Consider the following 17,488-nt stretch of genomic DNA (forward strand, 5'->3'; position numbering starts at 1 on the left):
GTACCAAGAACAAATGATATCTGATTATAAATTGTAATAGTAAACCTAAACATGAGTGGAATTTATGTGTAGCAGTTTTCAAAAAAAAAAAAACACAGATAGTTTAATGTGAGAATTGCAGCCCTCTCCTATGGGAAGTGTATTACCTGTCAATGCAGTATATCACATTTCTGTGTCACTACAGTATTTAATGTTTACACATACAATCATCTAATTAAAAGAATTGCGTGGCTATTCAATAACTGTCTAATTTGGGAGGGCAAAGTCTTCATGGTCAGGTGGTATCTCAAACATGTGTGTGTGTGGATGTGTGTATATGTTAAATGGTATATATATATATATATATATATATATATATATATATATATATAAGGAAAAAGGAGGCTCACAGATAAATAAAGAAAATTTTGGCAAGAAGTCAAGCCATGTTTTTTTTCCCCATTACATTGGGAGGATTTTCTGTTCCATAACTTAGAGAATAAGTAAGAGATAACTTTGAATAATTTTAAGTAAAGACAATAATGATGGGCACCAGTATGCTGACTTTTGTAGAATGAATGATGAAATAATTGTTAAAAAGAGTAATAGTTAGGGGAACCTGGATAGCTCAGCCAGTTAAGTGTCTGCCTTTGGCTCAGGTCATGGGATCAAGCCCAGGTCTGGCTCTCTGCTCAGAGGGAAGTCTGCTTTTCCCTCTCCCACTGCCCCTTCCCCCTTCTTATACTCACTCTCTCTCTCAAATAAATAAATTATTCTTTTTAAAAGAAGAAGAATAGTTGAATACATGTATCTGTATCATAAACTAAACTAAACTGGCATTAAAATGCAAAATATCTGACAAAGAGGAAATATTTTGAGGTAATATTTGATGTAATTTTGGCATTGGAAAAAATAATATGCAAGCACAATTACAGGTTTGGGAACCAAATATATTTATATGCTTAACTATTAGAAAATAAACTCAAAAGTTAGCAATAGTAATCTTGTTTTAGGGGATCACAAAGTGATTTTTATGTCTTTTTTTTGTACATTCTTCTGTATTTTCTGAAATTTCTACAATTCATTTTTATTTTATTAAAATTATTTAGGTATATATTTTTAAATCAGTAGATATCCTTGATAAAGTAATCATCAAATACAGAATTTTTTTATGTTTTGTACTATAAGTTAAAATTTGTAAGCTGAATATTCCAATACCTATTCAGTTCTTCACACTCTCCACTTTCAATTCTAAATATCTCTCACTTATATATTTACATATACACTGTAATTGGGATATATATATTTACATATACACAGTAATTGGGACAGAAAGTCCTGGCCTAGAAAGCCTAACATTTACATTTTCTTTTTTTTTTTCTTTCCCTAGAGAAAATCTCTAGTAGGATGTTCATAATCTCCACGTATTTTTGGTCTGTCCAAATTTTTTCTTACTGTCGACTTCGAGTTTCATAGCGTCATGGTCGAACATGTACAGGGTGTGATATCAACCTTCTTGTACCTGTTGTACCTGTTGAGGGCTGATTTGTGGCCCATGATATGATCTGTTCTGGAGAATGTCCCATGTGCACTTGAAAGGAATGTGTATTCTGCTTTAGGAAGAAATGTTCAGACTATATCTGTTGAGTCCCTGTGGTCCAGTGTGTCAAGGCTATTGTTCCCCTGTTGATTTTCTGCATAGACGATGCAGAAGAGAGAGAGAGAGAGAGAGAGAGCATGAGTGGGCGGTGGCAGAGCAGGAATTAGGGAGAGAGAGAGAATTCCAAAACAGGCTCCATGCCCAGCGCGGAACCTAGCATGAGGCTCATTCTCACCGTTCTGAGATAATGACCTGAGCCAAAATCAAGAGTTGGACACCCAAAAGACTGAGCCACCCAGGTACTGCAAGTTTAACATTTTCAAGACAGATCACATGTACATTCTCGAAGTTTATCTTCCATGCTGTTTTTGAAGGTTCATTCAAGAGTTTTTACATAGAAAGCTACCTATATTGCTCATACTATATAAATATTGTTAGTGTTGAGCCAATTATATGTTTGGGTACAAATTGTTTCCAATGATTCTAATTTTACAGTTCCTGTGCTACTCAAAAATAATGAGTCTAAAATGCAGGGCACATATGTTTTTCTAAAGAAAACATTATATGAATTAATTCTTTCATTCATCAAAGAGTTGTTGAGCACTTGCTATGTGACAAATGTTCTCTCCATTCCCTAATATTTGGAAATCACATCATATTAGAGTTTGCTTTATATTCACCATGCAGTTTCTTTTTCTTCTGTTTTACTTAGAATTTTGGTCGCCTGTATTTTTTTTTTTTCATTTTGGGGAGAAATTATGCATGCTTTCTTCCTCACTTCTTTAATATTTTATGATTTATTCCCACAATACCTTTATCTTGATGCTTTGATCAGGCAAAAAATTTATAATATCAAGACAGTAACTGTTTTGTTTGTTATTTAATCTCTATTCTTCACCTAACATAGAATCTGGTGTATTTTAATTCCTTAACAAATATTTTTATAATGGATGAATAAGAAAAAGCAATCATATGATTATCTTTCTTTTCCTTTTTTGTCTTTCCATTTCCAAAAATAATTGGAGATGTAGAATCTTATTATCTCATAAACTTTCAGGTTTTATAATCCAAGAGTGACTATTTATAGTTAGGCACTGATTGAATGTGTTCTAGAAAGAAGCTAAAGCATATATGCATCTATTCTTTCAATTATTTATCAGACTTTGATTTATTATGAAAATATATTTTAAAAAGATTCTATTTTTAAGTAATTTCTATACCCAGTGTGGGGTTTGAACCTGCAACCCTGAGATCAAGAGTCAGGTGCTCCATGGACTGAACCAGCCAAGCACCCCTGAAAATAAATTCTTCCACTCAAACTTTGCATGTTTTAATCTGAATGATATAAATTAGATTCAGGTGTTTAAAAAGAAAGACTAAAGGGAAAAATAAAAATACTAACACACTGGGAAATATCATCCTATTCAAAGATTTTAGTTATTTCCCTTGGTTTCATATTATACCTGAAAGACTTGATTTGGTACCTGTTAAATGGCTTCTTTCCACTGCCAATTAAACAAGCTTTTGGTTCCATGGCATTACTCACAGTGCTGTAATGTTTCCACAGAGAATAAAATGCTTTCATGGTGAATCCCCAGGAAACTCGATGTGAGAGAAATAAGTTTTAAAAACACAAAAATATGGAGATATACCTTATAAGGACACCTCTACCAAGATTTTTAAATGACCACAATATAAAGATGTAAATCAGTAATTAGAAATCTCAGCATTTTTATCCACTTATTCATCTATGAGCCACTTCTGTTCATAAATGCTAAAAATCCAGAATTTTACCTCCATCTGTATTACATACTTCTTACATCAGTGTTGCTCCGCACCTTCCTAAATTCCTGCATTTTTTCCCATCTTCAAATTTCAACTCTCTTAATCCACGACAAACTTTTGACTCCACAGTGCTCTGAATATATTTACTGAAAATGAAAAATAGATTAATTCCTCTGTTCCTTTTCACCTCAAACCCAAGACCTTAAAGATGCTATCTAACTGCAGTTTAACATGAAAATATGATGTAAATATTGGCAATATGGTATAGTAACATCAATAGTCTTCAGTATTCAAATGACTGCCAAGAGCATAAAAAGAGCCTACCTAATATATAATTGGATTTACATTGATTGAACTTCTCCTGAAAAGAAAATAAGTGCACTTGAAAATGTTCACAGGGTTGGAGTTATTTTGCTCATTTGATTTACAATTCTTTAATCTTAGTCATACATTTCTTTCTTTCTTTCTTTCTTTCTTTCTTTCTTTCTTTCTTTCTTTCTTTCTTTTTTTTTTTTTTTTTGCTAGTTTAGGCATTTTGAAGTTGCCCAATTTGTTAAGTCATCTCTTGATTTGTTCTCCTATTTACAGACTTAGCTAAGAATTCATAGATATCAGTATTTATTTATTTATTTATTTACTTACTTACTTACTTATGAGAGAGAAAGAGAGAGAGAAGAAGAGAAAGTCTCAAGCAGGCTCCTCACTGAGCATAGAGCCCTAGTAGGGGGCATGATCAGGAGCCTGAGATCATGACCCTGAGCCAAAATCAAGAGTCAGATGCTTAACCAGTTGTGCCACTCAGGCACCCCAGATTTCAGTATTTATATCAAGACTTCTACTTGTTCATCTGAAAGATGGAGAAGCCAACAGAAACACAGTTTAAGGATCCCTAGTATGTGAGGCCCTGAATAAACAGCCCTGCTATTGGCCTTTCTTCAGTCTCTCTCTTCCTGCCCCTAACCAAAGTGAGTTTATTCGTTGGTGAGTAAGAAACTGCATCAGGTTGAATTGACATACAAAGGAAACTTTTATTTGCAGCAAATAAGGAGATCATGGGGAATGGCTTCCAAAGCCATTGACTTTCCAGAGAAGGTGAGTAGGTTTCTTTTGTTTAGGGTTTTGATGAATATTTAGAGAATCCTTATCTCACATGTAGAGGTGGGCATAAGGTCGGACATGAGGTTTAAGGAAACATGCCTCTATATCCATCGTATGTTATGTAAATGAGGCTGAGGCTCTTACTTGGGTAGAGATTTTAGTATTATAGTGAAGTACAGGCAATTGCTATTCATTCCAGAGGTTCACTCCATGGTCTACCTGCAAAGGCAGGAGTCAGGGGTTTAGCTCAACAGCTCTGGGTGATCTGGGCCCTTAGTGTGGTCTTGTCAGGGCAGTCACCATCACCTGATAGGTAGTTTCACATTCCATTGCCTGAGTTAAGAGATAAGCTGGAAAGAAGAGCTTAAGGAAAAGCCCAAGACAAAAGACAGTGAGTACAAGTGGGTGGAGAGTAAAGGCCAGGTCCTGGGGTCTAGCCAGTTATATTTCCTCTGCTTCCCCTACCAAGGTGAAAACTAAGGTATCTTGTTCCTGTAATACAATTTACTTTTTTAATTGCTTCTGTAAAAACACTTTACTTTTAGGATGAATTTTTCTAGAGAGATCCAGCAATAGAATGCCTGAGGAAGAAGAAACAATGTTTTCCATGATGACACTAGCAGTAAACCCTGTTTCCCTGAAACAGATTAAGGATGTTAGGCAGAGGAGAGATGCATTATTATCTTCTGCAATTAGAAAGAGTGAATACCTTTCCCAAGGTCACAAAGCCAATAATCATTAAAATCAGGATTTCCATCCAGGCCCGGCACTCGAAACATTGTTTAATGCTGTAGGATTTTCCATTAAAATAAAGAACATCTTATAGATAATAATTTTCCAACAGGCTACAATGGCATGCAACCACCACTGCATCATTTTTAAAGTATTCTATTAACAACTTGTTTGGGCATTTAACAGCCATCTGTTACTCATTAATTTTAATAAATTAGGATTCTCTGTGCCTAGGTGTCTTTTAACTTGTAGGGAAACTGTATTCCTCAATGGTTCATTCCTATCCAACACTTGATACCACTTAAAAAGTAACCATTTGCATGCCACACATTCTATATGCCTCACTCCTTTATCTCTCCAGGTGTGAGGAATCCATCACAACAAGACATTATTATACATAACTTGTTTCATTTCTTAAATGTTAACAGAAATAGCAATTTCCATGAAATATAAGAGAATAACATTTTATGCAACATTCTGAATATCACATATAAATTCATGATTCTCAGCATCGTTCAACATCAGGGACAGGCATTGTACTCAAGATAGCAATCAGAGTAAAGCATAGGATATGAGAATCAGAAAAATGCCAAAAAGATGACTAAAAGGAAATTCATTTGCTTTTGAGAGAAAGGAAAAACACTGAGTCGCAAAGAACCCACATATCGTGCATTGGAAATTTTATTTGCGTAATATATGTGCAAAGCTGTTTACACAGATAAAGTTAAAGAGATATTTGGGAATGGTCTGCTCCATTCGATGCCAGGTATGCTAGCGCCTACCTCATAGGCCTGTTGTAAAATTAAATGAGAATGCACAGAAAGCACTTATCACACTGCCTGGCTCATATTACGCAGTCAATAAACGCTAGCTCTTAGGATTTTTTATTGTGACCGTTATTCTGAAAGCCCAGGATGAACAATTTGGAGGTAGATGCATTAATGAATTAATGAAACAAATAGAGAAATGTTTATATCCTCAAAATTTTTATTGAATCTGCATGGGAGTTATCTAGACAATTCAGTTCAGAATGTTCACTGGGGACGGGGATTATTTGGTTTGGCTGTCATACACTGAGATAATTAGTTGGACAGTTGACAAATTTCTCTATTCTTTTATACCAGGCAGCAGCCTGGAATAGATTTGTAATAGTGGAATCCATGGACTTTCTTTCTAAGACACTGCTAATTAAAAAAAAAAAAAAAAAAAAAAAAAGAGGTATATGTTTTCCTGAATAAAACACACACACACACACACACACACACACACACACACACACACACACTGTCTTGGAATATTAAGAGTATATTGATTTTGTCCATACATGAAAGTCAGAAGCTTCAAACCATGTATATCCTGAAAAGGACATGGTGAAAAAAACTGTCACTTTTTGAACATGTTGATGAGAACAGTGTGGTAGCATGTGATCATTTTGATCACACAGTTATTTTTCTCTGCTAAAATTATACAATTGTCACTAAGGCTTATACATTACTTTCTCATGAAATTAATTTGGTATATTAGTTCCCCAGGACCCACTTATTCCTAGTGAATTGGAAACTTTGGCTCTCCTGTAGCCAGGAAGATGAGATTTAGATTCAGAGTCCACTGCCTGCTTATATTCCATCCCCATCCCCCACTCACCCCAACATGGTGAGAGAATAAGTCTCTTACTGCTGTATATGCTGCGTGGCTCTCTTCATGAAGGCTTTGGGCTGTCAATCACAGTAAAACTAGACCCGAGTGGGAGCATCCTAGGTCAGCAGCAGGTTTGGAATGTTTTCTCTTTGCAGTTATTATAGAAAGGACAAATTGGGCAATTGACCAGCTCCCTGCAGAAAGACAGCTCTCACCCTATGGGGAAAACCAGGGAGGCAGAAGGACCTGAAGCCAGGTAAATTGCCTACAAAGTGGCTCCAGCAATTTGAGGCTGGAGTGTAACATTCCTGGGGACTAGAACATGGGCTTTTGGCCCAATAAACTATGGTAAACACTATAGGAGCAGAAACCTGTTTTTATCTAAGCCTGTGTAGTTTTTGATTCCTTTTCTACATTGTTTGTCCCTTTTTATTCTCACTATATATTTAGAAAAATTCCTTTTGAAAATCCTGAGCTTGCCTCTGATCCACTATGAAGGAAAAAGAAAAATGGCTTTTTTTTTTTTCTTTTCACATATAGACAGACATCGTGATATTTTCAAGGGAGATTTGTATAACCCAGGGGCCAGGAGAGGATAATGATAGATGTGTCCCATGTGAATGAACCTCGAGAAAATATCACTTGAGGGGAGATAGAAGTTGGTGACTACTAGTTCAGCTAACCCTCCCCAACTGTGAATAATTTAGAGGAACTGATTTTGATCTGGCAGGAAGAAAGAGCTTCCTCTGCCCCACGGTCCTTCTAGCTGGACTGAGGATCAAATTGACATGAGACAGATTGATAGAAGAAAATCAAATTTAATAGGCATACATACAAGGAGTCCACATAGAGCTGAGATTCTAAAGACAATGAGGCCACATGAAGTTTATATATGCTAAGGAGAGGGCAGAGTCTGAGGATACAGAGAGGAGAAGCTCAGTTAGCTTGGTGAAAGGAAATGTTTGGAAAAAACAAGGCTGTCCTATTATATAGATGTATTCCTTTGGTAAATGGGGGGTGATCTCTAGAACTCTATTCCTGTTTCAGGTTCTACTTTCCAATGTAAATTTAGGCAGTTGTGGGGGAGGCAGAGAGGTTTCCCTGCATCTGCTGAGTTTTAATTACCTTTAGGTTGAAATAAACTTTGTGCCAGTGTGGCACATTGTGGGGTGTCTCACGCACCCCTTCGGGTCTTATCAAAGGAGTCCTATACAATTGCTAGATAGTCTGCCTCTCTACTAGAGTTTAAAAACAGCAGTTTGTGTGTTGTGTGTGTGCAACATGTGTGTCTGTGTATTCATGTTATGTCAATCGTTTTCAGAAACTGTGAGTATACCTCAAAGTGTGATGACTGGGGAACCAAAATACTGAATTAAAATGCTAGTTCTACTTTTCTGGGCTACAGTTTTCCTCAGTAAAGTGAGAATCACAGACTATAACTAACATGTTAGGTAAGAATATTAAAGAATTTATTTCTAATAAAAAATTTACAACTGCTTGGCACAAGTAATTGCAAAAGAATTATTATTATTATTATTATTACTTATGAATCTGTTTAATTATCTAAGAATTTTATTAAATTGTTAACAATTTTTAACTTTATTTAATTGCACTCTAAGCAAATTTTTTCATTAACATAAACCTGAAAATACTAAGATGTTATATAAATCTATGTGCAAAAGGTGAACATCGTTTTTAGGATTGTCAGTTTCAGTAAGTGCAGAACAATAAGTCAAACCAATTCTCTAGTTGGCAACAGCTACAAAAGCATAAACATAAGAAAGGGGACTGACTTACAGTATAAGAGAACGAAGTTGGTAAAGAATTATGGGACCAAAAACTGAGGAGAAATACCAAAAGCATGAGCTTCACATTTGAGGCAACTTAATAATTCTCCCAGGGCTCTCTGCCAATCTAGGAGAAGAGGAGAGAAAGTGCACAGAGTTGTTGCTATTCTTGTAGGATTAGGAGAATAAAACCCTGCAAATGCCCAGGACACGATGGGGCTGATAACCTTCCCACAAGCTGGAACAAATTCTAAGGGGGATTGCCATAGCAGTAAAGGTGGACAAGCCATAGGCCAGCTCTCCTGCTCAAAGAAGCCCATCTTCAAGTCATCTCAGTGACTAAGATTGAATTGGATTTCCCAGGGACTTCAACCCATCTGGAAGATCAAATTGTAAATCCTCTTTGAAGAACATAACACTATGCTAGTCAGCACATTATCCGTACGTTTTTCTTCACGTAGTTTTCATATGTTATGCTATCCTCTCAACTAGCATCTACAACCATACAACACTGCAACCATACAATATCACTGACCTATATTTCCTATGTTGTCATTTTATTCCTGTGACTTATTCATTCCTGAACTGGCAGCCTGTATCTCCTACTCTCCTTCCCTTATTTTGCCCCTATCTCCAGCCCTCTTCCCTCTGGCAACCATCAGTTTGTTCTCTGTATTTATAGAAATGAGAAGCTGAATCATATGTTGTACACCTGAGACTAATGTAGCATTCTGTGTCAACTAAAATAAATTATCTAGGTAGATGATTGATAGATAGATAGATGATAGATAGATAGATAGATATTTCCAGACTCCAATTAAAAACAGAACCAGGCATGCAACAAGGTAATACTCTTATTAAAAACCCAGAGGCCCAAAAGACAATTGGAACAGATCCACCAGGTGTCAGAAATTAGGGTTATTTAAAATTGATTTTTAACCAAACATACTTAATATCTTCAATGAAATAAAATGCATGTTGGAAAATTTCAGCAGAAAAATTCGATATTAAAAGAGTGGAAATTTTGGAATTAGGTACTTAAAGATTGGATTTCAAAACAGATCATATACACCTGAAGAGAGAATCAGTAAACTGAAACATATTTCAGAAGAAAATACATATAGTATAGTGTGGAATAAAAACAAAACAAAAGAAAAAAAAACAGAAAAACAAAGGAGAGAATAAGAATAGAATGAGAAGTTCTAGCGTACTTGCAATTGAAATCTTAGAATAAAAGGAGAGGAAGCTTGGGGCAGAAGCAATATTTAAAGATATAGTAAATATTCCAACATTGACAAGGGTATATAAGCACATGTTAAGAAAACAATACCAATCACAATAAAACAAATATATAAGAAAACAATAACAAAAGGCACAACTGAGCATAAAATATAAAACTGATTTTTAAAAAGATAAAAATATTTTTAAAACGGCTAAATAAAAAAGACATTTTAAAAGGAAAAAATTAAACCAACTGAATTCTCAAAAAAAAAATGAAAACAAAAAGTTTGTACCTTCTGAAAGAAAATGGCAAGCATAGAATTCTATATATAAAGTATTCTTCAAAAATGAATATAAAATACTGCATTTTAAAAAATGAAATTTCTTTTATTTTAAAAAATAGAATTAAAAAATTCTTTTTAAAAAGTTTCTATTTTAAAAATAGAAAACTTGTCACTAGAGACACCCTTAGATATATAGACACAAAGAAAGATTGCAAGTAAAAGGATGGAAAAAATATATCAAAAGCAACCACTCCTCTCAAAAAAAAATCTGGTGTAAATAAACTAATATCAAATAAAAATTTAAGATAGCCTTTCTAAACCAGAGTCCACAAGAAAATTAAGTCCCCATGCATAGACCATCTATCCTATGTAACAAGCTAACTTATCTCCTAACAAGTTTTTGTTTTGTTTTAGGTTAGTATAATCTTGCTACAAAAAAGAGACAAATATTAGAAATATAAATTATACAAATTTCATCCATGAATATAAATATACTGAAGAAATTAGTGGCATATTAAATTCAGAAACTTTTAAAAGGATGTCTACTAAACAGGAGTAAATGATGCAAACAGTACACACCCAGACCATGAGAGCAGCATTATTAGAGGGGAATTTATAGTGAGAGGAACAATAGCACCTCTGATAGTTCACTTGATTTGACCAGAAGACTATAGGAATATGACATAATAATATGTAGCATCATCTTCTTTAAGATGAATGTACATGGTTAATGGACATAACAAAACACTCCTTTGGGTTGATAAGTCAAAGCCTTGTGTTGTAGCGTAGAATGTGATAAGGTAGTGTCAAGATTCTTCAAAATAGCACTCATGATTGGGAAGCACTTCACTATGATCAGACAATGATTTTTACCTTGTGAACAACCAGTATTAATTGCATTAAGCATCGGACCACAGCTAGTTTCCATGTAGCTATGCATGAAGCCAATTATTTTGATAAAATTCAATTTACATTAATAAAAATAAAACAGTTATTATCATTATTTATCATTTAATAGTATAACACTATTATTAATATTCCAATGTAAGAGAAGAAAGGGTAACATCCTTATTCTGATGGCGACTATAAACAAAAAATAAATACTATTGTCAACAACTTACTTAATTATAAAATATTGAAAAATATTTCTGAGATTTCTATAACACTCTACAAGAGAGTCTAGCCAGTAAAAAAAAGACAAGGAAAAGAAAAAAAAAGTTATAAGAATGGGAAAGAAGAATTAATCTCTCTATGAGCAAGTGAAATATTTTTTATTTAGAAAATTCAAATGGAACTACTAATATTTTAAAATTTAAAAATGAGTTCAGTAAGTTTTCTAGATACAAAATCAAAATGAAATATTAAAATTATTTATATATACCAGCCAACAATTGTTTAAAAATAGATAATGCTTATGATGGCATAAAATCATCTAACATGTAGAAATATATGTAACAGAGATATATAAAACTGTGGAAAATTACAATAAAATTTTGGTATGAGAAAAAAACCCACATAAAATAAGAAAACACACACACACACAAAATTAAATAAGAAAACACAGTTGCTTAGGGATTGGAAGAGTGAATAATGAAAATATGTCAATTATCTCTCAAATTTATCAAAGGTCAGTCAGCCTCTACCAAAGTTACTACACAAATATATTTAGAAATCATCAGCTGAAAAAAATTAATCAGCTGGTATAAAGTTTTACATGAAATTACAAATGACCAAGAATATCTAGACATTTTGGAGAAAGAATGAAGAGAAAGAACTTGTTAAAAAGTCTGACAGTAGCACTGACACAATGATAAACAAATAGGCCAAATTAAATGGAAAAGAAAAAAGAGAAAATCCATGTATAAATGCATTTGATTGCTAACAGAGGTGACATTGCAAAGCAAAATCTTTTTAATAACTGGTGCTTGGTGAATTGAATATCTATTTTAAAAATGAAATGTGGGTTTTTAAAATGATAATTCAGAGTTGTGCACTTTTATTTTGTGTAATTTTATGTATATGTTGATACTTTAAACAGAATTGCTTTGTCAAAAAAAAAAAAAAAGTAATTCTGAGTCTTGTTTTTTAGGGGGAGCCAGAATCATGCTATAAAATTACATATTTAAACCTGATTATACAGTCTTAACAAGAATAGTTATCCAGCCTGTTTATTAACTATTACATAAACAAATCAAAATAGTAAAATGAATAGATAGATAGATAAATAAATAAATAAATAAATAAATAAATATTTAAGAGAAAGCTTTTCAAAAATACCTTAAATCAACACCTGAGATAGTTTCCCAAACAAAAAAGCTCTTCAAGGACTTACTGTTATTTTGTTGAAAATGTAATGGAGAAAGAAGAATAAATAGATGAAATTCAGCTAACAATCTGTATCTAATTTTTTTCTTTTAATTCTAAAACATAGAAGAAGAAAAAGAATTATCGGGTAGTTAAAAGAAGGTCTGATAGCAGGAGTTTTTACAATAGAACCCAAATGAAAGGTAGCAAAATAGAAGTGGTTTTCTTCAACTCAATCCAATTTAATTCAATTGAACATATATATTTTGAATGATTATATATAAAGCCCAATGCTAAGTGATATTTTTCCTTAATGAAGATTTACAACAATTTTATTTTAGAATCTTTGCCCAATTTTCCTTTAAGCCAATGTTTTAACTTTTTATAAACTATAGGAAATTTCTTATGTTGATGGTTGCAGTAAGTGATTTTATATATTTAGAAGAGATAACTTGTCAACACATAAATTAGTCAAAGAATTTGAAGGTACTGTATTTGGCAATAATACCAATATTCATGTAGTATTTCATCTCTTAATAGCTTTAAGCTATATTTGTGTTCTTTGCGGGGTCTATGTATGTATTGCATTTTTAGCAAACATCAGCTGGGAAAAAATTCTTCTCATGTTCATTCAATTTACGTTTTACTTATTCCCTGCAATGCCTGGCTATTTGATTTTGTTTTTCCTTTCCTTTCTATTCCCTCTTTCCCTTGTAGTGGTATTTTCTTAAAAATATCAGACCAAATAATAGAGATTCATATTCTTAAGAAAATTTTGATGAACATACATCAGCAACCACTATTCATAATGATAACTACATGAATATTACTGTAGGTTATGGATATACTTTGGGATATCAATCAGCATAGTAGTAAATTGAATAAAATCACATTCCAAATTTAAAGTCAATTATAGCAACAAAATAAATAGCAAATGCCTTGCTTAATTTTACTTCTTAAGTGAAAATAACAAGTCCATCAATAAATGGATACAGAAGTAGTATATAACATATGTAGATCTGTGGACCATACTACAAAGCTCAGAAATAAACCAACAATTAATCTTTGACAAAGGAGGCAAGAGTGTGCAATGAGGAAAAGACAGTCTCTTCAACAAATGGTGCTGGGAAACAGGATGGCAACACACAAAAGAATAAAACTGGACCATTTTCTTAGACCTACACAAAAATAAATTCAAAATGGTTTAAAGACCTAAATATGAGACCTGAAACCATTAAAATACTAGAGGAGAACATAGGTGGTAACCTCCTTGACCTCAGCCATAGCAACTTCTTACTAGATATGCCTCCTGACAAGGGAAACAAAAACAAAAATAAACTATTGGGCCTTCTATAAAATAAAAACTTTTGCACAGAGAAAGAAACATTCAACAAAACTAAAAGACGACCTACCGAATGGAAGATATATTTGCGAGTAACATCTCCAATAAAGGGTTTATATCCAAAATATGTAAAGAACTGATATAATTCAACTCCCAAAAAGCAAATACTATAATTAAAAATGGGCTAAGGGGCACCTAGGTGGCTTACTTGCTTAAGCATCCCATGCTTGATTTTAGCTCAGGTAATTATCTCAAGGTTATGAGATCCAACCCCGTGTTGGGCCCCATGCTCATCCTCCCCCTGCTTGTACATGCTCTCTGTCTCTCAAATAAATAAATACATCTTTAAAAAATAATAAAATGAAAATGGGCAAAAGACATAAACAGACATTTCTCCAAAGAAGACATCCAGATGACCAGCAGATACATGAAAAGATGCTCGACATCACTAATAGTCAGGGAAATACAAATCAAAACCACAATGTGACATCACCTCACACTTGCCAAAATGGCTAAAATAAAAAACGCAAGAAAGTGTAAATTTGGGCAAAGATGTGGAGGAAAGGGAACCCACTTGCACTGTTGATAGGAATGTAAACTGGTACAGCCACTATGGAAGGCTGTATGGAGGTTCCCTAAAAATTAAAAATAGAAATACACTGTGATTCAGTAATTGCCTTACTGGGTATTTATCCAAAGAATATGAAAATATTAATTACCTTATTTTTTTATTTTTTTTAATTTATTTATGATAGTCATAGAGAGAGAGATAGAGGCAGAGACATAGGCAGAGGGAGAAGCAAGCTCCATGCACCAGGAGCCTGATGTGGGATTCGATCCCGGGTCTCCAGGATCGCACCCTGGGCCAAAGGCAAGCGCCAAACCGCTGCGCCACCCAGGGGTCCCTGAAAACATTAATTTAAAAAGCTATATACACACCTATGTTTATTGTCACATTATTTACAATAGCCAAATTATGGAAGCAGCCCAAGTGTCCATTGATAGATGAAAGGATACAGATGTGATATATGTATACAATGGAATATTATTCAGCTATAACAAATGAAATCTTGCCATTTGCAATGACATGGATGGATCTAAAGAGTATAGGGCTGGAACGCCTGTGTGGCTCAGAGATTGAGCATCTGCCTTTGGCTCAGGGCGTGATCCTGGAGTACCAGGGGCTCCCTGAATGGAGCCTGCTTCTCCCTCTGCCTATGTCTCTGCCTCTCTCTGTCTGTGTCTCTCATGAGTAAATAAATAAAATCTTAAAAAAAAATAAAGAATATAGTGCTAAACAAAATAAGCCAGTCAAAGACAAATAGCATATGATTTCACTTATAGTTGTACTTTAAGAAACAAAACAAATGAACAAAGGAAAAGAGAGAGAGAGAAACCAAAAAACAGACTTTTAACTATAGATAACAAACTGAGGGTTACCAGAGGTGAAGTGGGTGCGGGAATGAGTCAAATAAGTGAAGGGCATTAAGAGCACACTTATCTTGATGAGCACTGAATAACATATGGAATTATTGAATCACTATATTGTACACCTTAAACTCACACTGTATGTTAACTACACTGCAATTGAAATAAAAATTAAATAATAAAAAGATCTGTTTAAAAAAGATGTTGTATACATATATATGTATATATATATATGATATTAAAAGACAACATGAAATATATTTAGTCATGAGACAGAAATTCTACAATTTATGGCATGTATGGACCTTGAGGGCTATGTTAACTGATATAAACCAGACAGAGAAAGACAAAGTATGGCATCACTTACATGTGAAATCTTGAAATGTCAAATTCATGCAAATAGGGAGTAAAATGATGGTTATCAGGGATTGGGGTGGAGGAATTAAGGAGATATTGTTCAAAGGTTTAGAAGATAAATAAGTTCTAGAGATCTAATGTAAGACATGGTGACATCCTTGATAACAGTGTATTGCATAGCTGAAATGTGCTAAGAGGATAGAATTTAAATGTTCTCACATGCAAAAAAGTGAGGGCTGTATTAATTAACTGGACCAAAGGAATCCTCTTTCCCAAGGTATACAATACAATCACTACAATGTGTACTCTAAATATTTTATATTTTTTCAATAAAGCTGAATTTTAAAAAATGTACAAAGTAACAATTATTTACAGATTTGAATAATTGTTGCTATTTTTAAAAGAGACAATACTAAAGACAAGTTGATCATTCAGCACTTGGTGATTTCTGCAATTTTTTATGCTTCTTTTAAAAAGTTTTTTTCAAAGAAGTTGATTTTTTTAGTGCCAATATACTAAAGAAGGAGAAGAAAATCTATATTATATAGTCTTATTATTCAAACTTCCATCTGTATACAAGTAGTCATTTATCAATATAGAAAGTTTAGATAAGCCACATTAAAATGTGGAATATGACCACTTTGGATTTCTTTAATGTTTCCTCTATCCATACAGGAGTATTTCTTGATGAGCTTTATGAGGGTCATATAATTCTTATTAAAATGTCTTCTACATTTAGTTCAGAATATCAGGTTTTTTGAATCTCAGGAGTCTGTCCCTGATTCAAGTTCTATGGTGCTTTAGATACACTTCCACAGGTTTTGACACATGGTTCTAAACTGATCCTCAATGCCTAAAATAAGTTCAAGGCATCTCTTTTTTTTTCCCTTCCCCGTTCCTCTTGCTCTTTTTTTCTCTCTTCCATTTAACTTTCAGGTCTCTAGCTCTTCTTCTGTTTTTCTGTTTTCCGTATAACCTTCTATTTTATAATTATTTCAATTTCTGTTTCTCCTCCACTCATTCAATCTAAACTCTAGAGCCATTGCCTATGAATTCAATTTTATTGTTAGCCTAAGTCTATAGTGGTGTGACATTGTATACAAAGTTTATGAATAGAGTCATAGTTTTCAAATATTCAGGAACCATATATTCTAACTGGTGTTCTCCAGAGAATCAGAACCTACAGGAAGTCCTCCAAGTCTCCTATGCAGACAGAAGTTAGAAAGTAAGAAGTGGCAAAGTTCTGAGTACTGTGAATTAGAAGCATCATTACCAGGAGAGAAGAAAGAGGTCATGAGATTTTTATATTTCTGCCAATGTTTACAAACCTACTCCCTCAGACTTGCAGCCTCTCACTGTAGTATACTTTGGGATCCATCAAGATCAATCCAAGCATGCCATTTATCCTAATATTTTAGTAACTTCTAGAATCTCCAAATCTGTGATTATCTCTCATGACCTGGACACCCACACCTAAGTAATTTTCTTAATCTTTCCCTATCTCACAGTCTCCCTGATTCACAAATCTCCTTATGTGTCCCCCAGGTTTGGTGAATGACATCTATAGAGTCCCCTATAACTTCAAACTCTTCTCTAAACTTTTATTATGTTCTGATCTACACTAAATGAGTAGACAAAAGAATGACTAAGGGGCCCAGGAATTGAGACAATCTGTTGAGCAAATCTTTCTTTCTTTTTTTACGTTTTTCCCAGTGAATTCCTTGTTTAAATGAAATGACCACTTATGGTGTAGCTCTATATATATGCAAAAAGTTTAAACAGTGTTGGTTGAAGTTGTGCAGATAATCTTGTTTGAACACCTTGGGTATATTTACCATGTTTTGAAAGCCAATAGTTTAAACAAATTGGCCTTATAAAAAAAACTAGAGGAAGTTCTAGCCTACAAATGTTAATCATTAAGGAATGACTTAGC

At 33.7% G+C, this 17,488-nt stretch overlaps 1 long non-coding RNA gene across 6 annotated transcripts in view; it reads right to left on the reverse strand.

The window, feature by feature from the left end:
* LOC119870864 overlaps positions 1–17,488 on the reverse strand; it is a 98,708-nt gene that overhangs the window by 64,200 nt on the left and 17,020 nt on the right. For 5 of the 6 annotated variants that reach the window (XR_005356435.1, XR_005356436.1, XR_005356438.1 and 2 more), the window contains exon 2: positions 3,374–3,510. This is a non-coding gene — a long non-coding RNA (uncharacterized LOC119870864). Of the gene's footprint in view, positions 1–3,373; positions 3,511–8,629; positions 8,746–17,488 lie in introns of those variants that run through there. The other variant, XR_005356434.1, reaches the window with a different exon arrangement.

Source organism: Canis lupus, chromosome 3 (assembly GCF_011100685.1).
Source record: "Canis lupus familiaris isolate Mischka breed German Shepherd chromosome 3, alternate assembly UU_Cfam_GSD_1.0, whole genome shotgun sequence".
NCBI lineage: Eukaryota > Metazoa > Chordata > Mammalia > Carnivora > Canidae > Canis > Canis lupus.